The sequence below is a fragment of the Liolophura sinensis genome, chromosome 8, assembly GCF_032854445.1.
Source record: "Liolophura sinensis isolate JHLJ2023 chromosome 8, CUHK_Ljap_v2, whole genome shotgun sequence".
NCBI lineage: Eukaryota > Metazoa > Mollusca > Polyplacophora > Chitonida > Chitonidae > Liolophura > Liolophura sinensis.
The window spans coordinates 41788131-41798162 of NC_088302.1; positions in this window are offsets into that span (position 1 = coordinate 41788131).

A 10032-nucleotide genomic window follows, 5' to 3' on the forward strand; every position below is an offset into this window, starting at 1 on the left:
AGATATATTAATCTGCGTCCTGATGTTAAATGGCGAACTGTTCACACCGGACAGTCTGTTTCGTTCTGATGATTTTCTCAGCTTTATGACCGGGGATATCGTTATGCTCGGAGATACTTTCTCCGCCTTATGATCTGAGAATCTTCATGCTGTTATGCCCGGAGATACTTTCTCAGCGTTATGATTGAGGAGTTCAAAACGCCCTTACACTTGGAGAGCAATTCTTAGCCTTATGATCAGGGAGTCCTTCACGTCCTATGACTGGAGAGTATTTCTGAGTGTTATGATCGTGCATTCCACTTAGTCTTTATTATTGGAGAGTATTTCTCGGCCTTTTTGATCGGGGAGTTCTTCTTGTCCTTCTCATTGGACAGTATTTCTCAGCCTTCGGGGAGATTATGAAAGTCTTTCACATGTTTATAAGTTTTTCTCAATCTGAGGATCAGGGAGCCACGTCCTTACGATGCTGAAGTGTCTGTCGTCTGCCTTATGGTCGTGGACTCCTTCACGTCCTTATAAGCATTTTTCAGCCTTATGATCGGGAAGTCGTTATGATTTGAGCATCTTTCTGATCATTAGGATTGGAGAACATTTCATATCCTTTATAAGAGTGTGAAGACTCTATCCCATGCACCCCTCTCGAATCGAAAATAATCCTCAGTGCATATGATCGTCAGACCATATTGCAAATCTCTGTACGTGCGCCAATACTCCAAGATAAGAGTATCTTTCTTATAATTACGACTGGAGAGCATTTCCTGTCCTTATCATTGGAGAGTCTTCTCTTATGATTGGACACGTATGAATGGAGGGAATTTCTTATACTTATGATTGAAAAACCATTGCTCTTTACACTTACGACTGGAGAGTCTTTCTTACCTTTATAATTAGGAAGCCTATTTAAACCCTATTATAAAAGAGTCCTCTTGACAGTTATGATTGAGGAGTCTTTTTTCATCCTTATCTATATCATTGAAGACTCTTTCCTGTCCTTGTTGTTGTACAGTCTTTTCGATCATCATGAATGTCAGAACAACTTTCCAAATCTTAATTTAATTGGTTGGTGTTTTGCGGCGTATTCAAGAATATTTTACTTATACGACGGCGGCCAGCATTACGGTGGGTGGAAACCGTACAGAGCCAGGGCGAATCTTAATTTGTAACGATACTTCCAGAAAAACATGGAATACCTTTCGATGTAAAAATACTCATTTATAGGAATCAGCAAACGATTAACAGACATGATTTCGGCGAAAACATATTACTGTTTAGCACTTTACATATGTGTACAAAGCACTCTAGAAACCAACATAACTGCGAACGTTCTGCTGACATTTACGGGATAAATATAGATATCCCATTAGTTTTTCCACCGGAAAAAAACTTATTGTTTCCATTTCCTGTAATTAGTGTGAATGACAAAAAATAATCACCAAAATTTGGAAAAATAGGAGGACATTCTCCAAATGAATATGTGTACTTTTTCTGTTTGGTACACCGATCGAAGGGAGAGTTAACTGAAATCAGCCTGGTGATGGAGAAATAGACGAAAGTTTTTTTTTTACTCACGTATAAGTATTAAATCTATAACATTTCATGAAACGCAAAGTTTCTTTAAATGCATCCCGGAAACGTTGATTGGTCAATCCATAAATTATCGAATTGAGACCGGGGCCCAAGTAAGCTTGTATTATTGTCGACATGTACACTGCCTTACCGAGTGAATCGGTTTGTTTTATACTACTGACGACAATGTACGGTATGATACACACATATGTACTGTCGACTATAAGGAGTAAAGTCTGAGTCAGCTTGATGGAGTCTGACTGCAGAGACCAGTTAATCAGCCGATGGATTCTGAGTAGAACAAATATGCCCGAATAAGACAAATTCAAAACAAAACGGACATTGATTCGGCTTTGACGTGATTACATTTCGGGCTTTTTAGGGAATCAGTGGATATCGAAAGTAAGGTAGAGTTCGAGCTGTTATTTTTTAGTAAATTATCTGCTTGGATTAGATTACTTGAAACCAAGTTGGATGTTACGGTAGGAGTGTCCTGCTTAGCTTTGGGCTATATCGTTCCTCCCCTTTGTGATGTTTTCTTTGTTATTTAACATGTTTGCGCTAAATCGCGTTTGAATACCCTACAGCCCTATCCCCATATGTGGCACAAAGCAGCCCTGCATGCTCTACCCACTTGAAATGTATAACTTTCGTATAACAAGTTTTTTAGATAGCAACCATGCATGGTCTATAAATATGACATTTATAACTCCACTACATTTAGCCATCAAACAGAACGAGATAGATTCGTATATACATGAGCGTCATTCCAATCACTCTAAGAAGTGCCAACGTGCAATGCAATTATCCAAAGTAATTCACAGCTCAAGAATATGTACATACATGTAGCTTTGGGCATTGTAAATTTTTGATTTTTGAACTAGATTTTTGTCTCCAGTAACAGGGGAAAATGTTTGTAAATGATCATTTATCAGAGTTATCGAGCATTTTTGTCTTCAATTTTAGTAGATCTTAGTGAGTATACATTACCTGTAACAGCGCAACTGGTCAAAACAGTAGAAGTAAGGACGTCATCCAGAGTCAGATTAAGGATGAATTTGTTCCCAATAGCCCGAATTGTCTGAACACAAGAAAACTTCATTTTTCAGATTGATTTCGTTATTGTTTAAAACTATATTCAAAAAGTTCGCACCTCATCGATGGCAGTGAGATAAATGAATGTAGGAACTCGGATTGCTTGGGATAAACCACCAACCTGTGGCAAGTTATTGTCGAACTTTTGAGACTCTCATAGATGTATGCAAACAGCCCTAAAAAGGCCATTGATCGGTTATTATAATCAACGCCACATTAACGCTTAAAGCGCAATATTGCTGAAACTTCACATCCAATGTAACCTCTTCGGTGGCGTAATGGTTAGAGCGGCCTTCTCAAAGTCGGGAGGCCCGGGATCAAAATAGGGTTGGGTCATTCAAAAGGCTTGGTGAAATGGTACTTCTTGCTACCTCGCTTGGAGCTCAGTTCTGGGAGGTTAGAGCAAGGAAACAGGACTGGTAAGCCAGGTGTCAGTATAATGTGACTGGGTGAGGTGTCATCTCTGGTCTCTTCGCCATGATATTTCAGTGGCAGCAGCACTTTGGCTGAATGGAGTTGCCCTGCCATAAGAAGACACAATATATGTACACACACCTAATGACTCCTTGTCGTCATATGACTGAGAAATTGTTAAATACAACGTTAAACCACAAGCATTCGTTCATTCATTCCCATCCAAAGCAAGCATTGCACCTCCTCCTAGTGCGATTGAAAAAAAAGAGAAGAAAATGGTAGCTCTTCGTTTTCCTTGCATGCTACTGATATGGTGGTGGATGTGAGCAGACATTGCAATAGATATTTGCAACATATCCATAGGTATCCACAGTATCCATTGATGTCCAGTTTTTTTATGGGTTTTTACAATTGTATTTAACGGCATTATTTATGCATGGGGTACATTAGACTACAACAATCCTTACGTCTTTAATTCTACCAGGTCCTCCAGCAACCTACAGATGGTCGTATGCTTCCCTCGGAGCCTGTAAGGTTTCCTCCCACCATAATGCTGGTTGCAGCCGTACAAGTGAAATATTCTTGAGTAAGGCGTAAAACACCAATGAAATTTTGACTTAAGAGGTGGCTAAGAGACAGGTAAGTCTCTAAAACACAAGAAAGGCAATACAAGGTTGAATTCATTAATGTTAAATTTATAAAAGACTTAGCAGAGAGAGTAAAACCAGAGCAGCGACGACAGTGTGATAGTTGGCAAATGGTCACTAAACGGGGATTGCTTTTGAGCCTGTGTTTAGAGGGCGCAGCTAGTCTTCCGATGTTTAAGTTGATAGACAATACATGTTTTTGCAGGTTGGACACTTGAAGACAATATAACGATAAAAGACTTAGAGCATAGAGAGTAAAACGAGAGCAGTGACAACAGTGTCATACTTCGGAGATGGTCACACATATATTTTACCGCTGAAATCCGGAAACTTGTCAGTTCACCTGAGTCATACATTAATAGTGTCTCCAGTATTAGACTGGACTAGAGTATCCTTACCTTCGTATCCAAGATAGAAACGATCACAAATGTGTTCCCAAACGTCACAGAAACACTGCATATAGTGATATGCGATTGCAAATGATGGATTTGTTTCCAGCAGGGAAGCGTTAGTTGTGCGCTTAAAGCGCATACTATTTGATGCCAGATTCATTGTTGCTAATCATCTATTCTGCTGCCGTAAGTGGGAAGGTCTGCCAGCAACCTGCGGATGGTCGTGGGTTTCCCCTGGGCTGTGCCCGGTTTCCACTCACCATAATGCTGGCCGCCGTCGTATAAGTGAAATATTCTTGAGTACGGCGTAAAACACCAATCAAATAAATAAATAAATAAATCTATTCTGCTGGGTTTTGACAATGCTTTCTCTCCGGTCGTAAGTGACATCAACCTGTGGATGGTCGTGGGTTTCCTCCGGGCTCTGCCCGGTTTCCTCTCACCATAGTGCGGCGTAAAACACCAATCAAAGTTTCACAATGCGACACAAATGAAAGTACACGATAATGAAGTTCTTACTGACAATCGATACCTAACGCCATGGCCTACTTAAATGTTTATGTGTTCACAGATATTTTACTGTAACATTTCAGGTTCTCTATGAGTGGCCAAGTTTCATAGCAAGAGGTGTGTAAATGCGTATGTTTGTATGAAAACTACAACTTAGAGTGCACAACCAGCAGTAGTGACACGGTGATAGTTGGCAAATGATGGCACGTAACCGGTGAAATAAAGCCCCTTGTTAATTAACCTCAGTTAAGGTTTTATTCTAACTGGTCATGTAAATGCATAAATAGCACCAGATTTCATATCTTGTGCCTTCAGTACGGTACTTTCGCTAGGTAACACCATAATATGAAAGTAAGGTCACAAATGAATTGAGCAAAGAGTCAAATGGTCTCATGAGTTTATCATAATGAAAGGAACGGGACTTAATGCATTTGTACGTGACTACAAAATCAAAAGACTACAGCACAAGGAGTAAAAGGGAACCAGCGATGGTAATCTAATAGTTAGCAATAGGCCACACCTTACGGGTGAAATACGGTCAATTTAACTCATTTTTTTATGGTTTCTTTGTAAATTGTCTATTTAACTGTTCATGTAAACTACTAACACCATGGCTTAAGCAGATATGGCGAAAATATATGCAGTGATGGTAACTATAACAAACGCTGGCCAACGAGATACTGATTCATTCCCGAATTTCCGGAAGGGTTCCTGGAATCCTTGACCAGCGATGTCCCTGATTCAAAACCAGCTCTCCCTAATTCATCAGCGGCTTTATGTCACTTTTTCATACCCATTGCCACATGATTTCAAAACCAGCTCTCCTTAATTCATCAGCGGCTTTGTGTCACTTTTTCATATCCATTGCCACATGATTTCAAAACCAGCTCTCCCTAATTCAGCAGCGGCTTTGTGTCACTTTTTCATACCCATTACCGCATGATTTCAAAACCAGCTCTCCCTAATTCATCAGCGGCTTTGTGTCACTTTTTAATGCCCATTACCACATGATTTCAAAACCAGCTCTCCCTAATTCATCAGCGGCTTTGTGTCACTTTTTCATACCCATTGCCACATGATTTCCAAACCAGCTGTCCCTAATTCATCAGCGGCTTTGTGCCACTTTTTCATACCCATTGCCACATGATTTCAAAACCATCTCTCCCTAATTCATCAACGGCTTTGTGCCACTCTTTCATACCCATTACCACATGATTTCAAAACCATCTCTCCCTAATTCATCAGCGGCTTTGTGTCACTTTTAATGCCCATTACCACATGATTTCAAAACCATCTCTCCCTAATTCATCAGTGGCTTTGTGCCACTTTTTCATACCCATTACCACATGATTTCCAAACCAGCTGTCCCTAATTCATCAACGGCTTTGTGCCACTCTTTCATACCCATTACCACATGATTTCAAAACCAGCTCTCCCTAATTCATCAGCGGCTTTGTGTCACTTTTTCATACCCACTGCCACATGATTTCAAAACCATCTCTCCCTAATTCATCAGCGGCTTTGTGTCACTTTTTCATACCCACTGCCACATGATTTCAAAACCATCTCTCCCTAATTCATCAGCGGCTTTGTGTCACTTTTTCATACCCATTGCCACATGATTTCAAAACCAGCTGTCCCTAATTCATCAGCGGCTTTGTGTCACTTTTTCATACCCACTGCCACATGATTTCAAAACCAGCTCTCCCTAATTCATCAGCGGCTTTGTGTCACTTTTTCATACCCATTACCACATGATTTCAAAACCATCTCTCCCTAATTCATCAGCGGCTTTGTGTCACTTTTTCATACCCATTACCACATGATTTCAAAACCAGCTCTCCTTAATTCATCAGCGGCTTTGTGTCACTTTTTCATACCCATTACCACATGATTTCAAAACCATCTCACCCTAATTCATCAGCGGCTTTGTGTCACTTTTTCATACCCATTACCACATGATTTCAAAACCATCTCCCTAATTCATCAGCGGCTTTGTGTCACTTTTTCATACCCATTGCCACATGATTTCCAAACCAGCTGTCCCTAATTCATCAGCGGCTTTGTGTCACTTTTTAATGCCCATTACCACATGATTTCAAAACCAGCTCTCCCTAATTAATCAGCGGCTTTGTGTCATTTTTTCATACCCATTACCACATGATTTCAAAACCAGCTCTCCCTAATTCTTGAGCAGCTTTGTGTCACTTTTTCATACCCATTACCACAAGATTTCCAAACCAGCTCTCCCTAATTCATGAGCAGCTTTGTGTCATTTTTATAAATTGTATTTTGAAGGTCTCTTATTGATAATCGTATCCGTTTACATACGATTTTGTAACCAGATGGAGAAATACATATTCCAGCCTTGCAAAACCTCTTGTTTGTCACCAAAAGCAAGCTGTTGACTTGATCAGAATTCTTTTTCATTACTGGCATACAACGTTCATATATACTAAACTACCCATATCTTTTGTCTGACACCCCTTTTTGTTTAATGGCTATTCCTTACTGAACTATGGTGTTTTACTTTAATTGGTTAAAATCAAAGATACACCTGCAGAATACTTGAAAACATCTTCGAAGGTCGGTAAAATCTGTAAAACTCTAGATAATCCTAATACCGCACGTTTTATTGAAGGGTATCATGTTATGACATGTTTTTACCTTCCTCGAGTATAAATTCCATTGTATAATGATCCTGGACATAAATTATATTACGATATGATATGATAGACCGCTATTAATGTTATTACTGTTGAACTGAATCCAGCATTTTGTATATAGATTATCTTCTAGTGGTGACATTGACAATCTAACAGTCAAAGTTATGTTTACATCCAACGTTTCGTGGAATAAATGGTATCTATAAAAGCAGCTTGGAATTGTTCGTTTGTCAATCCACAAATAATCCAATTGAGGCTAGAGCCTGCGTAAGCAATTTTCGACGACAAATAAGTAGACTTGCTTTCAAACGAGACGATAGTGTACGGCATGAGACAAATATATGAATTAATGACTATTAACAGTAGAGGCCAGCTTGATGCAGTCTGACCGCCGAATTTGAATAGTCAGCCGATGTCTCCTGACAAGGTAAAATATTCCCGAATAGAATACAGTGACGGTCAAAAAGCACAGCAGGGCGAGTGCTTTCAGAACCCATGAGTTAGCCTCACGGTCGTAAAAACATTGTCAAAACAAGTCAAAGCCATGTCCACGGCTGTGCAATTTGATCAGATAGCGGGCGTCACGGAGGATAGTAATTATCCAGACAGCTGCGATCAGGACACTGGTGGACAGCCTGGTGAAGGCTGAGAAACAAATGTGAACGATAGTAATTATCCAGACAGCTGCGATCAGGACACTGGTGGACAGCCTGGTGAAGGCTGAGAAACAAATGTGAACGAATCTGTGAAAGCTGCCAAGAGTAACGCCAGGGATAGAGACGAGACAGGAGATAACAACAAAGGACGAGGACAACTCACAGAGGACCGGATGGTCGTCATAAAACACCCTTCCCAGGATGGCACCTATATCAAAAAAGAATGTCAGCAAATCTTAAGGTAGGCGTTTTAGCGTACATTCATACGCCAATCGTCAACTAAAATAAAAATAAAAAAACAAGACCAATTTCCAATGCAGCGTACCAGTATAGCATAAACCACCAGAAAATAGGATGGATATTCGATACATGTAAAACCAACTAAAAAGCTTGTTTGTCAGGACAATTGATAGGTAGGACAGTGTTTGTCAGGAAAATTGATATGTAGTGTAGTGTTCGTCAGGTCTATTGATAGGTAGTGTAGTGGTCGCCAAGACAATTGATAAGCGGTAGAGCGTTCATCAGGGCAACTGATAGGTACAGCTGTTTTCGTCAGAAAAGTTCATAGGTATGTTCGTCAGGATGTTCGTCAAGATAACCGATAAATAGTGTAGTGGTCGTCAAGACAACTGATAGGAGGTATAGTCCCCGTTAGCTAGGGTAGTGTTGATAAGGACAGTCGACAGGCAATATAGTGTCCGTGAAGACAATTGATAGGAAGTGCAGTGTTTATCAAAACAATTGATAGGTAATACAGTTTTTGTCAGGGCAATTGACAGGTAGTGTAGTGGTCGTCAAGACAATTGATAAGTAGTGTACTGGTCGTCCAGACCATTCATAGGCAGTACACTGTTCGCTAGGACAGTTGATAGATAGTACAGTGTTCGTCAGGACAATTGATAAGTAATGTAACGTTCGTCCGGGCAATTGATTGGTAGGACAGTGTTCGTCAGGACAACTGATTGGTAGGACAGTTTTTGACAGGACAATTGATAGGTTGCGTAGTGGTCGTAAAGACAGCTGATAGGTAGTATTGTGTTTGTGAGGGTAATTGATTGGTAGGACAGTGTTCGTCAGGGCAACTGATAGGTAGTGCAGTGTTCGTCATGACAATTGATAGGTAGTGTAGTGGCCGTCAAGACAATTACTAGGTAGTGTAGTGTTGGTCAGGACAGTCGACAGGCAGTATAGTGTTCGTCAGGACAACTGATAGGTAGTGCAGTGTTCGTCAGGACAATTGATAGGTAGTGTAGTGGTCGTCAAGACAATTAATAGGTAGTGTAGTGTTGGTCAGGACAGTCGACAGGCAGTATAGTGTTCGTCAGGACAACCGATAAGTAGTACAGTTTTTGTCAGGACAATTAATAGGTAATGTAATGCTCATCAAGACAATTGATAGAAAGTGCAGTGATCGTCAAGATAATTGATAGCTTGTACAGTGTTCGCCTGGACAACTGATACATGTAGGTAGTACAGTGGTCGTCAGGACATTTATTAGGCAGTATAGTGTTCGTCAGGGCAATTAATATGTAGTACGGTGCTCGGCAGGACAATTGATAGGCAGTACTGTGTTCGTCAGGGCAATTCATAGGCCGTGCAGTGTTCGTCAGGACAATTGATAGGTAGTGTGGTGTTCGTCAGAGCATTTGATAAGCAGTGCAGTGTTCGTCAGCAGAATTCGTAGGTGGTACAGTGTTTTCCGGGCAAATGAAAGGCAGTACAGTTGTCCACAAACCGTGGATAACGTTGAAAACATCTCATTACCTAAAATCTACCCAACTAATTCTTAAAAGGAAGTATTTGAAAAGAAAAACACAATATGCACAATATGTATATGGCCATCGACTAAGTGAGTACTATATATAAATAATATATCATTGATAGGCCTATGAGGACATATTTATGAACTGAATACACTGAACTACAAACCGTGGATATCGTTGATAACATTACAACATGTCTAAACATTACCCAACTCATTCTTTAAAACAAAAAATATTTGAAAAGAAACAAATATATATGTACAATATGTACACTTACATTTAATGACTACTTCACTAAGCACATGTTTAACAGGCAGCGTTTC